The sequence below is a fragment of the Triticum dicoccoides genome, chromosome 4A (assembly GCF_002162155.2).
Source record: "Triticum dicoccoides isolate Atlit2015 ecotype Zavitan chromosome 4A, WEW_v2.0, whole genome shotgun sequence".
NCBI classification, from domain to species: Eukaryota; Viridiplantae; Streptophyta; class Magnoliopsida; order Poales; family Poaceae; genus Triticum; species Triticum dicoccoides.
Genome location: NC_041386.1, coordinates 603,074,020 through 603,093,171, shown reverse-complemented (window position 1 = coordinate 603,093,171; position 19,152 = coordinate 603,074,020). Strand labels below are relative to the sequence as shown.

The 19,152-nt window shown below is 47.9% G+C and overlaps 1 pseudogene; it reads left to right on the top strand.

The window, feature by feature from the left end:
- The first annotated feature begins 597 nt into the window (after positions 1-597).
- Positions 598-1,514, top strand: LOC119283771 (annotated as a pseudogene).
- Positions 1,515-19,152: the final 17,638 nt, after the last annotated feature.

Genomic DNA, 19,152 nt, shown 5'->3' with positions numbered 1-19,152 from the left:
TAATTACAGTGAATGCACTGACCAAATGAACTAACCAAATGCACTTTCTTCTACACTGACTTAACCAATAAAATACAGTAGCATGCCAAGAACAAACAATTACTATCTCTAGTTCTAATTTGAACTAAAGCACCCAAAAATTTTAACTAAAGGACCCAGACCAGAAACATTGACCAGTGTTTACCTCACTCCACCAAAGGACGACGCCCAATGGTGGCCGCCTGCTGGATCAACGTGGATGCGCTTTGCCACTGCCCTGGGCGCGCGGACTTCTGGATCTGAGCTCGCCGGATCCACAGGAGCCGTGGGCGGTGATGGCTGCTGCGACCGCTGCGCCGGGAAGCTTGAGCTGCCTAGCCATTTGTCCACCTCTGACTGTCCACCGCCCTCCTGGCCGGTGCCGCCTTGGCTCAATAGCTCGCCACCGACGACATTTGGCTGCGCCGCCGCCATCGCCCACCTAGGTCACTGCGGGGGAGAGGAGGGGGAGTGAGAGAGTGTGTGGCCCGACCGCCTACTTTGGTTCCGACCGGACCGCGTCGGCTAACGACCGTTAACTGCCGCGCCATGAGCGCGCGTGGCCACGTGGGCTGACAGATGGGCCCAATCCGTCAGAAAAACGGTTAAATCGCTAGTCACCGCGGGTTTCGGTTTTTTGAAACAGCGGACCGCGCGTTTGGTAGCTTTCTGAGAAAATTTAAAAAGTGGTAGTTTATTGGAACCCTAACATGTAAACTAGTAGTTTTATGCTATTTAGCCGGCTATAGCGGAGCTATAGCCCGCTATAGCCTTTTCAGCAAGGTGCCGCTAAATGGTCGCCTTCACAAATAGTCCGCTTTAGCCCGCTATTTTCCATAGCCCGCTATTTAAAACATTGAGTACATCGCAAGAAACATATGTGTTGGAGGATCTCGGGAACCTGACAAGTTTGGAGGAACTCCGTGTCAATCTTGGTGATGAAATATCCTGCGAGGACAAGAGATGTGAAAAAGAGGCGTTCCTCTCCTCACTATGCAAGCTTGGCACCTACAAACTTCGTTCTTTGGATATAGATGGGTACCGTGGTTCCATCGACTTCTTAGATTCCTAGTTCCCTCAGCCGTCTTTTTCTCAAAGGTTTTGGGTGCACTCACCAACCTTGCCGACCTACGCATCAGCTTAACTGAAATGGCGGAAGACGGGCTGCTTACTCTTGGGCAGTTTCCATCCTTACTCCGCCTGCAACTATTGGTATCAAATAAGTTTGTTGTTATAGTCCAAGGCGTTTCTTTCCCGAGTCTGAAGGTGCTTAACCTCAGAGAAACGAAACGAGCATATGTTTCGTCCGTGAAAGGGTTTGCGCCCAAGCTCGAGCAGATGTGTCGGCGGCAAAAGCTAATGGCTTCTATTCAGGCATTGAGCATCTCCATTGTCTCAAACGAGCTCACCTATGGCTTGATGACGAAGAGGCGACACCTTCAGAAAGCAAGGCTGCAGCTTCTGCGCTTAGGAAAGAAGGGAAACTCTTGTCATGATAAACCATATAGTTTTTCTTTATCAAACGAAGATATACAATTCATATGCGCTAATCAACGAGCAAAGCATTAACACAAGTAAGAAAAACTGAAGACAAGAGAGCAACCATTGCCAAGTTAATGGAAAGGGGAAGAAGAAAGGAGAAATGAGCAGCAGGCTAGGAATTCATGAACCTTTTATTTTTCTATTTGTTTTTCTAAATGAGTGAACATTTTCATATTCAAAAACATTTATCAAATTCGTGAAGTTTTTGTGAAATTCATGATATTTTTTGTGTGTGAATGTTTTTTCCATGAAAATCGTGAACTTTTTTCAAATCTGAAACAATCATGAACTTTGTTTTCAAATACACGGCCTTTTTTTTGAAATCCACGAACTGTTTTCTAATGCTAGAACTTTTTTTGAATCCCGTGAACTTTTATTGAACCCGTGATCTTTTTCGAGTACGTGAACTTTTTTCAAATCCACCAACTTTTTTTTACCTTCTGAACTTTTTGGACGTCGTGAACTCTTTTGAAACCAACATTTTCTTTAGAATTAATGAACTATTTTTGAATTCTTTATTTTTAAAAACGTATTTCCTCACAAAGTCAACAGTCAACCATGAACCAGTCAACCGTCACCAGCGAACCGGGGAAACCGGAGCGCTCAGATCGAGCACTTGCCTCCTTGATTGGGCCAGCCCACACGGAGGTGCATGTGTGGTTATAGATCCAATAGTCATTGGCAAACCCGGTTTTCAGTTACTTTTTTATGGTTTCATTCAGTCTTTTGGCATTTCTTTCGATTTCCTACTAGATGGTTTCAACACAATTTTCTTTCTTTATTTTTAGTTTCTTCTATTCCTTCCTTTCCTTTCACCAACCACTTATATTTTTACCCTTGCACGTTTATGTTTTCATTCTTGAGAGTGGTGTTTTGGCTCATATGTTTCGTTCTTTTACTTTCTTTGTGACTTAAGCATTTTCCATATTATATTAACATCTATCTACATGTGTAAGGATATTTTATAAAATCTATGACGTTTTTGTAATATTATATACAAGCTTTTCATAAATATATTTATTTGTTTTAAACATATAATAATTTATAGATAAGCAATGAGCATTCGATTTAACAGGCGAACTATTTGAATGCTGTTTCTTGTAAATAGTATGCAAGAGATTATGTTTGTATTGCGTTTATATTCGTCGAGTGTACTTACCAAATCGTTGCACATGTCCTCTTTACCCGGCTAGGGTAGGCCACCAGCCGGGTCAATACAAAGGTTAACCATACTACCGCATGACCTCAGTCATCGGAAACGGAAGCTTCTATTTGGAACAATTGAGGTGACTATGGACCATCGGGGCAGACCACAGAGTGAAATACCAAGCAGTCATTCGAAAGCACGACATCCGGCCAAGGGAATTTGATGGCAAGAGGAGGTGGCACTACCCGGCAACCAACTGCTCGATATTATCACTGAGCCAGAGCCAAGCCAGAGCGAGATAAATATCACATTTGTTTCTAAATATGAAACGTTTTAGCAGTTTAAATTGAATTGCCAAAACTTAATATATTTAGGACAAATGGTGTAGTAATTAAGGTCTGCGTCAAGTGGTTCTTAAATATGGCCGTACTATAATATATACATCATTACGTATGTGTTCCAATTTGCTACTCCCTCCGTCCCATAATATAAGAGCATTTTTGACACTATTATATATTTATCACTGGCCTAATCACGATGCATGGTCCTTGATGATATTTTACGCATGACAACCAATTGAAAGTATCGTGTATTATTGTCTCCCTTCAAACTGAACTCGGCTTTGGATCGTTGGTAATATTTGATTTCCAATTCTCGCAAAAGACCTGCTATCTTCTTGTTGGATTAATTTTTTAATTGAATCTCATGATGACATTTTATCTTCGGTTCACCTAACAATGGCAGGCCCAGCCTGGTCCGAGCAGCTCGGGTCAGATGAAGACTTGGGGCGAGGCTAGTGTGTAGCAGTACTTAATTCACGTTAGGTTGGCGCATTCACTAGGCGAATCACGATGGATGGTCCTTGATGATATTTTACGGGTGGTAGTGGTAGTTAGTTAGCATGTCCATTGAGCAAAGTGAGACACGGTGTTACGCTAATAAAGTAAGGACAACTTGTCTCAGGCTTTGATCCTATATGTTACATCTTTGTTTGTTTTTATGGAGCCGGCCGAAAAAGCCAGGAAACTGTGGGTTGCCTGCTGAGTACGTAGTTGCAAGGCTCACCTAACCAACCAGTAACGATCCATGGACGGCATTGGCAAAAAGAGACAAATGGTGCTACGAGTCTCAAGCGAATTAAATAAGAACAATCTGATGTCACGAGTAGCATGTAGCACGGTAAACAATCAGTAACCATGAGCTTAACTACTGATATATACTCCCATCCGTTCCTAAATATAAGTCTTTTTAGACATTTCAAATGGAATACAACATACATATGTATGTAGACATATTTTAGAGTGTAAATTCACTCACTTTGCTCCGTATATAGTCATTTGGTGGAATCTCTAAAAAGACTTATATTTGGGAACGGAGGGAGTACAAGGCATTATTAGTTTCGTAGATTTTTGGAGCTTATGGTAAAAATCCATTTATTATCGACTGATCATCAGTTTGTCAAACTGGCGAATCTCTTGCTGGAAAAACTACATATTCAGGAGAGTATCTGGTGCTACCGAGCCTTAAATGCTACCGTGATACGGACATCCGGGCTGTCGGATTTTTAGATTGGACGGCATCCAAGAGTTGTTGGTCTGCTGGATCGATGTGCAATTTTTGGACTCCTCATAGGTGTTTTTGCAAATGTTGCAGAGTTATTGAGAGTCACCAGATCTGAGAATCCAATGACCTAGAAGCTTGTATCATGGTAGCACCTAAAAAATAGTAGCACTAGATATTTTCCCGTGACTGGGAAAAGACGAGTGGAGCACCAAACGATTGGTGTGGTGGCTATTTGTTGGGTGGCCTTAGAACTTGCTAATGGTTGCAACCAGCCTTTTATCTTTTATTCTCTGCCGTGGCCTCACTACGAGGCTGCAGTGTCAGATCGTGGGCCGCATCGACGAGGACCAGTACGGCTTTCTCGTCGGGTGCAACATCGCTGAAAACTTCGCCTACGCTGCCGAGCTCATCCAATGCTGCCACCGTCGTTCTGCCCCAACCCTCGTCCTCAAGCTCGATTTCGTGAAAGCCTTCCACTCCATTGTCTGGGGGAGTCTCCGTCGGATCATGCTGGTTTGCGGCTTCCCCGAGCTGTGGTGTGACTGGATGGACGCCATCATCGGGTCTTCCCGTTCGGCTATCCTTCTCAACGGCGTGCCGAGGTAGTGGTTTGAGGTCCGGTGCGGGCTGCGCCAAGGGGACCCGATTTCCCCTACCTGTTCCTCCTTGTCGCCGACATCCTCCAGCGCATGATCCGGCATGATGGGGCCCTCATGCTACCTTTGGTGGACGGCGTGCCGCGGCGACCGGTTGACGAGGACATGTACCAGGGATAGGGTAACATGCCTGACCTACATACCCTACCCTAGGACTCCTCACACCAAGTACAGAGTGCCAAGGCAAGACTGGCGAGTCAGCAATTTACAAACTGAGATTCACTCGGAATAGAAGACCCACTCGGTACTGAAGATCCACTCGGAAGGCCGCAGTTCAGCCAGACGTGTTACCTCACTCGGAGTACCTGACACTCACTTGACAGAGAAGGCCAAGAGGAGCAATGGCCAGGACGCATGTTACCCCTCTTAATGTGTAATTAGTTCGCCCGTTACCAGTAACGGCGCCCTTAACTCCCTGAGGGAGTCTTGGATTAGGGGGTGTCCGGATAGCCGGACTATACCTTCGGTCGGACTCCTGGACTATGAAGATACAAGATTGAAGACTTCGATTCGTGTCCGGAAGGGACTTTCCTTGGCGTGGAAGGCAAGCTTGGCGGTACGGATATAGAGATCTCCTACCATTGTAACCGACTCTATGTAACCCTAGCCCTCTCCGGTGTCTATATAAACCGGAGGGTTTTAGTCCGTAGGAACAACAATCATACCATAGGGTAGCTTCTAGGGTTTAGCCTCCTTGATCTCGTGGTAGATCTACTCTTGTACTACCCATATCATCAATATTAATCAAGCAGGAGTAGGGTTTTACCTCCATCGAGAGGGCCCGAACCTGGGTAAAAACATCGTGTCCCTTGTCTCCTGTTACCATCCGCCTAGACGCACATTTTAGGACCCCCTACCCGAGATCCGCCGGTTTTGACACCGACATTGGTGCTTTCACTGAGAGTTCCTCTGTGTTGTCGCCATCAGGAAGGATGCCTCATCCCGTCTTTAAAGACGGCACCGTTGCTAAGGGAGCTTTGGCTGTCGGCCAAACTCTCCGGCTAGGTGGTTTCCTTATGACCGCCTGTTCGGCTGCTGCGCCGACGATGACCTCTCGGGTCATCGAAAGCAATCTTCACGTCAGCTCGGAATTCGCCGAGCAGCTAGATCCAATGGAGCTCTCTTCCCTAAACGAGCTCTTGGATCGCATCGCCGCCCTGGGAGTCACTACGGATTACGACTAGATTGGGCCTAAACCCGATCTGAGAGAGATTAACTCTCCCCAGGTCACCCATCACGTTGCTGTGGTAGAGGAACAGTGTGGCGACCCTTCATCTATCTTAAGGACTAGCTATGTCCGGATTCCCGATCCCTCCAAGCCGGATACCCGCGGAGGGGAGGACATCACTCAAGACCTAAACTTAAAGTCAGGCGACGGGCTAGATTCATTGGACATCATCCAAGAATCCAAACTTCCGAGTTCGGAAACTCCTTGGCCCCTGGGTCTCAGATTGGGTGAGGTTTCGGATTTGATTCCACCCACCCACCCGTACATAAGCGATCTATCCAAAATTAGGCAAGAGCTCGAAGAAACAGTACATCATTACTGGGCCAGATTCCTCCTGGTTATGAACAGGATAAAGGACTGCCGCAAGGAAGATGCAATTTCATTCTTCTGCAATAATTGCACGGACAAGGGAATCCTCAATGCCATAAGTCGCCGTGATATTACACGCTTCGCTGACTTGGCGTCCATAGTATGAAAGTACTGTGCGATGGAAAGCGCCTGGAAAACTGAAATAAAAATTTGGGACAATCCAGCCTTGAATACAAACCCAGTCCGAAATAAAAGGGTGCAACATCGCCAGACACCCGGGTTCAATACCAACAAGCAAAAGCCCTCTATAGGGCACGGAACCGTACTGGAAGGATGGCTTAATGGACCCTATAAAATTCACAGTGCAGAGGGCGCCACACCAACTCACAGCCTTAGAGCATGTTGGATACTCCGACAGGTGGCAAAAATTGGCGAAGATCTTCTACTTCCAGAAGCCACAGAAAGCCACCCCAGAGACACCAGTACGGTATTAACAGTCTTCGAGACTTTCGCATCAAATAATATGTGAAAAACAACACTCCGCAGCCTTGCCGAAGTCTACCAAGTAGCAACAATAAAACCATGGAGTGACACGGCTATTACTTTTAACGCCAGTGATGAACCTAAATTCCGAACAGACCGAGCACCAGTCGCATTGGTCCTTAGTCCAATAGTGGATGGCTTTCGTCTTACCAAGGTACTCATGGATGGCGACAGCGGATTGAACCTCATTTATAAGGAAACCCTTCAAAAAATGGAAATAGACTGGAACCGCATTGAGCGAAGCAGCACAACCTTTAGAGGAATAATCCCTAGTCAGGAAGCGCGATGTACAGGAAAAATCACACTAGATGTGGTGTTCGGCACGCCAGATAATTACAGGTCCGAAGAGGTCACGTTCCAAGTGGCCCCGTTCAGTAGTGGATATCACGCTCTGCTAGGGCGGGAAGCGTTTACAATCATCCAAGCAATACCCCATTACGGGTACATGAAGCTCAAGATGCCCGGGCCTAACGGAATCATCACTCTCGCTAGTGATCCGGACATAGCACTCCGCGCCGAAAACAAGACAGCCGCACTGGCCCTCGAGGCGCTATCCGAAGCCCTAGCGGCTGAGGAACTGACTGCGCTGCGCTCCACAGCGAATAGGGACGATGTGATACTCGACAAAAGATCCAAGTCCACCTCCTTTAAACCGGCGGACGAAATAGTCAAATTCCAGGTCCATCCAATGGACCCCAATAAAACAGCTTCCATCGGGGCACAATTAAAGCCTGGTGTAGACGCCGCACTGCGAGAGTTCCTACGAGAGAACTGGGACATTTTCGCCTGGCACCCTTCAGACATGCCAGGAATCCCACGCAGGCTGGCCGAACATAGCTTAAATATCCTAAAAGGATTCAAGCCAGTCAAACAGGCTCTTCGGCGTTTTTTCGAACCTAAGAGACATGCCATGGGAGAGGAACTAGCCAAGCTATTGGAGGCCCGATTCATCAAAGATATAAAACAACCGGACTGGCTAGCAAACCTGGTGATGGTACCAAAGAAGGAGAAATCCTGGCGCCTGTGCGTTGATTTTAAAGACCTTAACAAGGCTTGCCCAAAGGATCCCTTCCCCCTCCCCCGCATCGATCAAATTATCGACGCTACCGCAGGACACGATTCGTTGTGTTTCCTCGACGCATACTCCGGCTACCATCAAATAAAGATGGCAGAGTCAGACCAAGCCGCAACGGCATTCATCACACCATACGGCCCATTCTGCTTCAACACAACGCCCTTCGGGCTCAAAAACGCCGGCGCAACATATCAGCGCATGATTCAGACATGTTTGGCAAACCGGATCGGCAAAACAGTGGAGGCATACGTAGATGATGTGGTCGTTAAAACAAGACATGTAGAATCTCTAGTAGACGACTTGAGGCTAACATTCGATAACCTCCGAACATACGACATCAAGCTCAACCCAGAAAAATGCGTTGTCGGCGTTCCAGCCGGAAAGCTCTTGGGCTTCATTGTATCCGGTAGAGGAATTGAAGCAAATCCAGCCAAGATCCGAGCTCTGTCACAATTGGATATCCCGAAGGACCTCAAACAAATACAAAAATTAACCGGATGCATGGCGGCTCTAAGCCGCTTTATCTCCCGCTTGGGAGAAAAGGCCCTATCCCTTTACCGCCTCCTTCGGCGCACCGAACACTTCGAGTGGACGAATGCAGCCACGGCCGGACTCGACGAAATAAAAGCCATCTTGGCAACAAACCCAGACTTGGCCGCACTAAATATTGGCGAACCAATGCTATTATACATTGCAGCAACCCATCAGGTCGTAAGCGCAGTGCTCGTCGTCGAACGAGAAACGGACGGACACAAATTCCCCCTTCAAAAGCCGGTCTACTATGTGTCCACTGTCCTTACTCCGTGCAAGTCACGGTACCCGCATTATCAAAAGATTGCGTACGCGGTATTTATGGCATCCCGAAAGTTGCGACACTACTTTCAAGAGTGTTCAATAACAGTAGCCTTGGAAGTGCCACTTAACGATATTATAAACAACCGCGACGCGACGGGACGGATTGCAAAATGGGCCATTGAGCTCCTCCTGTTCGACATAACTTACAACCCACAGCGAGCTATCAAGTCGCAAGTTTTGACCGACTTTGTCGCAGAATGGGCGGAGGCTGAACTCCCTAAAGAGTACGACACATATTCAAACTAGGTCATGCACTTCGACGGCTCCAAAATCTTGGCCGGTCTAGGGGCTGGCGTCGTTTTGACGTCCCCCACAGGAGACACAGTTCAATACGTACTCCAGATAATGTACACAGACTCCAACAATGCAGCCGAATATGAGGCCCTTTTACATGGTCTCCGGATGGCAGTATCCATGGGCATTCAACGCCTAGAGGTGCGCAGGGACTCGAACCTCGCAATATCCCAAATAAATGGAGACTTTGATGCCAAGGATCCAAAATGGCAGCTTATCGCAACGCCGTCCTAAAAATGTCAGCTCGGTTCGAAGGGCTCGAATTTCACCGTATAGCCCGGGAAAATAATCAGGCGGCAGATGTCTTGGCACGCATCAGCGCAAAACGCGATGTAGTCCCCCCCAACATCTTCTTGGAAAGGCTATTCAAGCCATCCATAGTATGGAAAGGGGAACCCGACAATAACAGCCCGGACCCAACCGCACTGCCCGACACCGAACACTCTGACATAATTGGAGGCTCTACCAATGAAATAACACCTTTAGCCCACGTAATAATGGCCGTCATTGCCCCGTGGACAGAACCATTCCTCGCCTACCTTACTAGGCAGGAACTCCCCGAGGAACAAAATGAGGCATGCTGCATAGCGCGGCGATCTAAAGCCTATAAAGTCCATGCAGAAAAGCACTACCGGAGTCCTTCAAAGGTGCATCTCCGAAGAGGAAGGGCGGAACCTCCTGGCTGAAATTCATGCCGGACTCGGCGGTCATCACGCTGCAGCTCGGTCCCTTGTAAGCAAGGCCTTCCGTACAAGATTTTATTGGCCGACGGCCCGGGCAGACGCCCAGGACTTAGTCCAATGATGCGTCGGTTACCAGCTTTTTGCAAACCAAAGCCATATGCCACCCACAACCCTCCAAACTATCCCCATCACTTGGCCCTTCGCGGTCTGGGGGCTTGACATGGTTGGACCCCTTAAAGGCGGAACCCACAAGAAAAAATACTTACTGGTCATGGTGGATAAGTTCACCAAATGGATAGAAGCCAAGCCTGTTAAGACGACCGAATCCGGACCGGTGATAGACTTTATATCCGGGGTTGTACACCGTTACGGCGTCCCCCACAGCATCACTGGTAACGGCACGAACTTTAGGCCGAGAGGTAAAACTCTGGTGCAAAAACATGGGCATCAAGCTCGATTATGCTTCCGTCTATCACCCACAAACTGACGGCCAGGTCGAACGTGCAAATGGTCTTATCATGAGCGGCATCAAACCCAGATTAGTGCGGTCCCTTAAGGAATCTAATACGCACTGGGTAGAGGAGCTCGACTCCATACTCTGGGGGCTGCGGACCACACCGAATCGCACCACCGGATACACACCATTCTTCATGGTGTACGGCGCAGAGGCAGTTTTGCCCTGCGACATAATTCATGACTCACCTCGAGTGCGCATGTACGAAGAAAGAGAAGCTGAGCTCGATCGACAGGACAGTTTGGACGCCTTGGAGGAAGAGCGTGACGTGGCAAAAGCCCATTCCACATTCTATCAACAGCAGGCTCGAAGATACCAAAGCAGAGAAGTACGGGCCAAAAATTACAACGTTGGCGAATTAGTTCTACGCCTGCCGGACAAGAAAAAGGACAAACTCAAGCCCAAGTGGGAAGGTCCCTTCATAATTGACCAAGTCCTGACTGGTGGAGCGTACCGCCTGCGAGATGCATCGGATAACTGACTCGAGCCGAGCCCGTGGAACGCAGCCCGTCTCCGAAGATTCTATGCCGCGCGAGACTTTGTGTTCGTATCCTTCCTCTATCCATTTTTATATACTTTCTGTCTTACATTTCTCTCCTTCTCCCCTCTCTCTCTTATAGCCTTTAAAGGCTCATAAAGTGACGCGCTATCCACGCTCATTAAACCTGGGGGCTTCTTTAAACAGAAGATTATTTGTACGGGCTTCATGCCCAACACATGTGTCACACTTCCGCATGTACCTTTTATTCACCATTATATGCATCGATATGACTTAAGTTTTGGCCAAGCTGGGTTGCCTAGCTCCTGTGCTTACCCCTACGTTCCCGATTGTGCGGCTAGGTGGTAAAGGGAGCACCTCTGCGATTGTTACTGCCGGGCCAGCCGGATGTGTACCTCAGACTGGGTGAAGCCGAAAGCTAGCGTTCTTAAGGGAATATTCGGTCGGTGAACTAAGGATGATCTTTTTTTCACTTATTTATCTATATGCCCCAGATGTTTTTCCTGCGTCTCTTTTCAGAGAATGGACATGCACTTTAGGGCATGCCTCCCAGGGAAAGGAACCCCTAACAGAACTATTCTCCGTGGAAGATGTTTCTTACTGACCATGTAATATAACATAACTAGTTGGGCACTTGTCTGTTCAAGCACTAATGACCCCTACGCCTGATCTCCATGCATACCCTGGTTCTTATATAACCGTGAGGGTATTTGGAAACACTCCGGACCGTCAGGTCCCGAGGTTGAAGCGAAAAGGTCGGCCATGACAAACGATCTACAATCCGGCTAGAAGGCATTACACATGTCAATTAAAATTACATAGTCAATCTGACTGATTGTATTCCTCTTCAATACCATCTAACAGGCTGTCTAGCTTACAGTCCTGTTGGGAATACTTTGCGGCCAACTCTACTTGGTCGTATACTAAGCTCATAGGGATCTCCTTCCCATCGGGCCCCACAGGTCCGACCTCGTCCATGTGGTTTGGGTCAGCCTTCGTGTACCGCGTCTTCACCATGGCCCAGGCCTCCCTGGCGCCTTGACGGCAGGCCAACATCTTCCACAATCGAAAGCGCCGCCGCGCTCCCTTCAGCTTCTCTACAAGCTCTCCAAGGCCTTCGGGCATGGAGACGGATGGCCACAAGGCCTGGGCGACGCCTTGCATCACCTGCCGAACTCGCTCGTGCAGTTGTGAGAGCTCTGGAAGAAGGTCACCCGTAGAACCGGGCATTTCCTCTGCAGGACGACCTGTTAGCATACCTACAGACATTACTCTGTGTCGACTTCCTCGCCGAACTCTTTTTTCAAAGTTTGTTTAAGCACTTACTAAATATGCCGCGTCGAAGCCGCTGATTCTCCTTAACGGAGTCCAACAGCTGGCACGAACATCCTTCAGTTCAACGCCCAGCTTGGTGTTGGCATCTTGGAGATCGTTCTTCTCCCGCCTCACCTTTGTCAGCACACTCTCACCAGCCTTCAGCTGGCGTAGGAGTTGTTGCTTTTCCGGATTTAATCCAGCACCATCTGCAATTTCATTTGTCATATTTGCACCCACGCCGCACTTCACAAAATACTTATCTTTCGAAGCGTATATTACCAGAGGGGGTCTCCTTGGGATCCCCTGCCGCGGCTAGTGCGGCCTCAAGTTGGGCTTTGCACTCTTCCAGCTCCTCGGACAGTAGGGTATTCTTTTCTGTAAGAACCTGCATAACAAATGATCCTTAAATCAGCTATTCTAACCGTTTCAAGTCTCAGGGCTACTGGTATATATATAATCACCAAAATTTTCTAACCCGTATGTCTTTTACATATTGCTCCGTGGCTCTGGCTAGACCATTTTGAGCGGCATGGAGGTACACATCTCCCGAATTGAAGGCATCCAATGCCTCTTGGGAGAAACAAGCGCCGCGAAGAACTGTCTGGCGACGCCTGTGGTTCATGGCACTCTCCACCTCGGAATTGTGGCAGACAGCCTGTCCGCATCCTCTGTCGGAGGAGCGTCCGGTGCGCGCCTTGTGTTCGCCTCCGCTTCCGGACCAGGCTTCGGAGCCTGGCTGGTGGAGGCGCGATTGGCAACCTCTCCGGATATAGTCCGGCGAGGTCTCTTCGTCCTGAAGAGAACACGAGCGTTAATATGACTTGAAGGAATAACACCTGGGAATAAGGTGGCGCGCTATACCTTTGCGCTGGCGTCTCAGTCCGGACCGCACTTCTTTTCAGCCCGCGGGGCCTTGCCGCCCCTCGTTGGCTAGTCGTCACAGGCTCAGCCTCCCGTCTCAAGGACCTCCCCTGCAAAACACGGTTGTCATACGGCAATTGAAAACACGCGAGGATAGATCCCTTTTCAAAGTGCTGGGACTTCGGTCTCAGTTACCTATGAGGCTGGGAGTAGCCCTGGGTAATCGGCCGTAATGGCTACCAAGGCGGCTCAATTGATGAAACACCCCATCAATCAGCTCCACAGATAAGTCCAGATCCTCTTGAGAGGCCGGGTCGAGGGACCGTCTCGGATCCTCGGGTTGTGGAGGAGGGCTATTTGTTGGGGAACGTTGCAGAAAATTAAAATTTTTCCTACGGTTTCACCAAGATCCATCTATGAGTTCATCTAAGCAACGAGTCTAGGGAGAGAGTTTGCATCTACATACCACTTGTAGATCGCGTGCGGAAGCTTGCAAGGTGATGACGTAGTCGTACTCGACGTGATCCAAATCACCGATGACCTGCGCCGAACGGACGGCACCTCCGCGTTCAACACACGTACGGAACAGCCACGTCTCCTCCTTCTTGATCCAGCAAGGAAGGGAGGAGAGGTTGAGGGAGATGGCACCAGCAGCAGCACGACGGCGTGGTGTTGGTGGAGCTGCAGTACTCCGGCAGAGCTTCGCTAAGCACTATGGAGGTTGAGGAGGTGTTGGGGAGGGAGAAGGAGGCAACCAAAGGCCGAGACGTTCAGGTATCAAGTCCCTCCTCTCCCCCCACTATATATAGGGGTGCCAAGGGGGGGTGGCCGGCCCTAGGAGATCAAATCTCCTAGGGGGTGCGGCGGCCAAGGGGGGTTTTCCCTCCCCCCAAGGCACCTAGGAGGTGCCTTACCCTCCTAGGACTCTTGCCCCCCTTGAACCCTAGGCGCATGGGCCTATGTGGGGCTGGTGCCCTTGGCCCATTAGGCCAAGGCGCACCCCCCACAGCCCATGTGGCCCCCCGGGACAGGTGGACCCACCCGGTGGACCCCCGGGACCCTTCCGGTGGTCCCGGTACAATACCGATAACCCCGAAACTTGTCCCGATGCCCGAAACAGGACTTTCCATATATAAATCTTTTACCTCCGGACCATTCCGGAGCTCCTCGTGACGTCCGGGATCTCATCCGGGACTCCGAACAACATTCGGGTTACTGCATATACATATCCCTATAACCCTAGCGTAACTAAACCTTAAGTGTGTAGACCCTACGGGTTCGGGAGACATGCAGACATGACCGAGACGCTCTCAGTCAATAACCATCAGCGGGATCTGGATACCCATGATGGCTCCCACATGCTCCTCGATGTTGTCATCGGATGAACCACTATGTCGAGGATTCGATCAAACCCTGTATGCAATTCCCTTTGTCAATCGGTACGTTACTTGCCCGAGACTCGATCGTCGGTATCCCAATACCTTGTTCAGTCTCGTTACCGGCAAGTCACTTTACTCGTACCGTAATGCATGATCCCATGTCCAACACCTTGGTCACATTGAGCTCAATATGATGATGCATTACCGAGTGGGCCCAGAGATACCTCTCCGTCATACGGAGTGACAAATTCCAGTCTCGATCCGTGTCAACCCAACAGCTACTTTCGGAGATACCTGTAATGCACCTTTATAGTCACCCAGTTACGTTGTGACGTTTGGTATACCCAAGGCACTCTTACGGTATCCGGGAGTTACACGATCTCATGGTCGAAGGAAGAGATACTTGACACTTGCAAAGCTCTAGCAAAACGAACTACACGATCTTTTATGCTATGCTTATGATTGGGTCTTGTCCATCACATCATTCTCCTAATGATGTGATCCCGTTATCAATGACATCCAATGTCCATAGTCAGGAAACCATGACTATCTGTTGATCACAACGAGCTGGTCAACTAGAGGCTTACCAGGGACATAGTGTGGTCTAAGTATTCACACGTGTATTACGATTTCCGAATAATACAGTTATAGCATGAATACAAGACAATTATCATGAACAATGAAATATAATAATACTTTTATTATTGCCTCTAGGGCATATTTCCAACAGTCTCCCACTTGCACTAGAGTCACTAATCTAGTTACATTGTGATGAATCGAACACCCATAGAGTTCTGGTGTTGATCAAATTTTGCACGCGAGAGAGGTTTAGTCAGCGGATCTGCGACATTCAGATCCGTGTGCACTTTGCAAATCTCTATGTCTCCATCTTGAACATTTTCACGGATGGAGTTGAAACGACGCTTGATGTGCCTGGTCTTCTTGTGAAACCTGGGCTCCTTTGCGAGGGCAATAGCTCCAGTGTTGTCACAAAAGAGTTTGATCGGCCCCGACGCATTGGGTATGACTCCTAGGTCGGTGATGAACTCCTTCACCCAAATCGCTTCATGTGCTGCCTCCGAGGCTGCCATGTACTCCGCTTCACACGTAGATCCCACCACGACGCTCTGCTTGCAGCTGCACCAGCTTACTGCTCCACCATTCAACATATACACGTATCCGGTTTGTGACTTAGAGTCATCCGGATCTGAGTCGAAGCTAGCGTCGACGTAACCCTTTACGACGAGCTCTTCGTCTCCTCCATAAACGAGAAACATGTCCTTTGTCCTTTTCAGGTACTTCAGGATATTCTTGACCGCTGTCCAATGTTCCTTGCTGGGATTACTTTGGTATCTTGCTACCAAACTTACGGCAAGGTTTACATCGGGTCTGGTACACAGCATGGCATACATAATGGATCCTATGGCTGAAGCATAGGGGATGACACTCATCTCTTCTTTATCTTTTGCCGTGGTCGGTGACTGAGCTGAGCTCAGTCTCATACCTTGTAACATAGGCAAGAACCCCTTCTTGGACTGATCCATTCTGAATCTCTTCAAAATTTTATCAAGGTATGTACTTTGTGAAAGACCTATGAGGCGTCTCGATCTATCTCTATAGATCTTGATGCCTAATATATAAGCAGCTTCTCCAAGGTCCTTCATTGAAAAACACTTATTCAAGTAGGCCTTAATGCTGTCCAGAAATTCTATATTATTTCCCATCAGAAGTATGTCATCTACATATAATATGAGAAATGCTACAGAGCTCCCACTCACTTTCTTGTAAACGCAGGCTTCTCCATAAGTCTGCATAAACCCAAACGCTTTGATCATCTCATCAAAGCGAATGTTCCAACTCCGAGATGCTTGCACCAGTCCATAAATGGATCGCTGGAGCTTGCATACTTTGTTAGCATTCTGAGGATCGACAAAACCTTCCGGCTGCATCATATACAGTTCTTCCTTAAGATGCCCGTTAAGGAATGCTGTTTTGACGTCCATCTGCCATATCTCATAATCATAGTATGCGGCAATTGCTAACATGATTCGGACGGACTTTAGCTTCGCTACGGGAGAGAATGTCTCGTCGTAGTCAATCCCTTGAACCTGTCGATAACCCTTAGCGACAAGTCGAGCTTTATAGATGGTAACATTACCATTCGCGTCCGTCTTCTTCTTAAAGATCCATTTGTTTTCTATCGCTCGCCGATCATCGGGCAAGTCTGTCAAAGTCCATACTTTGTTTTCATACATGGATTCTATCTCGGATTTCATGGCTTCAAGCCATTTGTTGGAATCCGGGCCCGTCATTGCTTCTTCATAGTTCGAAGGTTCATTGTTGTCTAACAACATGATTTCCAGGACAGGGTTGCCGTACCACTCTGGTGCAGAACGTGTCCTTGTGGACCTACGAAGTTCAGCAGTAACTTGATCCGAAGTACCTTGATCATCATCATGGTTTTCCTCTTCAGTTGGTGTGGGCATCACAGGAATGGTTTCCTGTGCTGCGTCACTATCCCGCTCAAGAGGTAGTACTTCATCGAGTTCTACTTTCCTCCCACTTACTTCTTTCGAGAGAAACTCTTTTTCCAGAAAGCATTCGTTCTTGGCAACAAAGATCTTGCCTTCGGATCTTAAGTAGAAGGTATACCCTATAGTTTCCTTAGGGTATCCTATGAATACGCATTTTTCCGACTTGGGTTCGAGCTTTTCAGGTTGAAGTTTCTTGACATAAGCTTCGCATCCCCAAACTTTTAGAAACGACAGCTTAGGTTTCTTTCCAAACCATAATTCATACGGTGTCGTCTCAACGGATTTAGACGGTGCCCTATTTAAAGTGAATGTAGCTGTCTCTAGAGCGTATCCCCAAAATGATAGCGGTAAATCGGTAAGAGACATCATAGACCGCACCATATCCAATAGAGTGCGATTACGACGTTCGGACACACCGTTTCGCTGAGGTGTTCCAGGCGGCGTGAGCTGTGAAACGATTCCACATTTCTTTAAGTGTGTACCAAATTCGTGACTTAAGTATTCTCCTCCACGATCTGATCGTAAGAATTTTATCTTTCGGTCACGTTGATTCTCCACCTCATTCTGAAATTCCTTGAACTTTTCAAAGGTCTCAGACTTGTGTTTCATTAAGTAGACATATCCATATCTACTCAAGTCATCTGTGAGAGTGAGAACATAACGATATCCTCCGCGAGCCTCAACGCTCATTGGACCGCACACATCGGTATGTATGATTTCCAACAAGTTGGTTGCTCGCTCCATTGTTCCGGAGAACGGAGTCTTGGTCATTTTGCCCAAGAGGCATGGTTCGCACGTGTCAAACGATTCATAATCAAGAGACTCTAAAAGTCCATCGGCATGGAGCTTCTTCATGCGCTTGACACCAATGTGACCAAGGCGGCAGTGCCACAAGTATGTGGGACTATCGTTATCAACTTTAAATCTTTTGGCATCTACACTATGAACATGTGTAATATTACGCTCGAGATTCATTAAGAATAAACCATTGACCATCGGAGCATGACCATAAAACATATCTCTCATATAAATCGAACAACCATTATTCTCAGACTTAAATGAGTAGCTATCTCGTATTAAACGAGATCCAGATACAATGTTCATGCTCAAACTTGGCACTAAATAACAATTATTGAGGTTCAAAACTAATCCCGTAGGTAAATGTAGAGGCAGCGTGCCGACGGCGATCACATCGACTTTGGAACCATTCCCGACGCGCATCGTCACCTCGTCCTTTGCCAGTCTCCGTTTATTCCGCAGCTCCTGCTGTGAGTTACAAATATGAGCAACGGCACCGGTATAAAATACCCAGGAGTTACTACGAGTACTGGTAAGGTACACATCAATCACATGTATATCAAATATACCTTTGGTGTTGCCGGCCTTCTTATCCGCTAAGTATTTGGGGCAGTTCCGCTTCCAGTGACCCTTCCCCTTGCAATAAAAGCACTCAGTCTCAGGCTTGGGTCCATTCTTTGACTTCTTCCCGGTAACTGGCTTACCAGGCGCGGCAACATCTTTGCCGTCCTTCTTGAAGTTCTTCTTACCCTTGCCCTTCTTGAACTTAGTGGTCTTATTGACCATCAACACTTGATGTTCTTTCTTGATTTCAGCCTCTGCTGACTTCAGCATCGAGAACACTTCAGGAATGGTCTTTTCCATTCCCTGCATGTTGTAGTTCATCACAAAGCTCTTGTAGCTTGGTGGGAGCGACTGGAGGATTCTGTCAATGACCGCCTCATCTGGGAGGTTAATGTTCAGCTGGGTCATACGGTTGTGCAACCCAGACATCTTCAGGATGTGCTCACTGACAGAACTGTTCTCCTCCATCTTACAAGTGTAGAACTTGTCGGAGATATCATATCTCTCGACCCGGGCATGAGCTTGAAAAACCAGTTTCAGCTCTTCGAACATCTCATATGCTCCGTGATGCTCAAAACGCTTTTGGAGCCCCGGTTCTAAGCTGTAAAGCATGCCGCACTGAACGAGGGAGTAATCATCAGCACGAGACTGCCAAGCATTCATAATGTCTTGGTTCTCTGGGACGGGAGCGTCACCTAGCGGTCCTTCTAGGACATATTGTTTCCTGGCAGCTATGAGGATGATCCTCAGGTTCCGGACCCAGTCCGTATAGT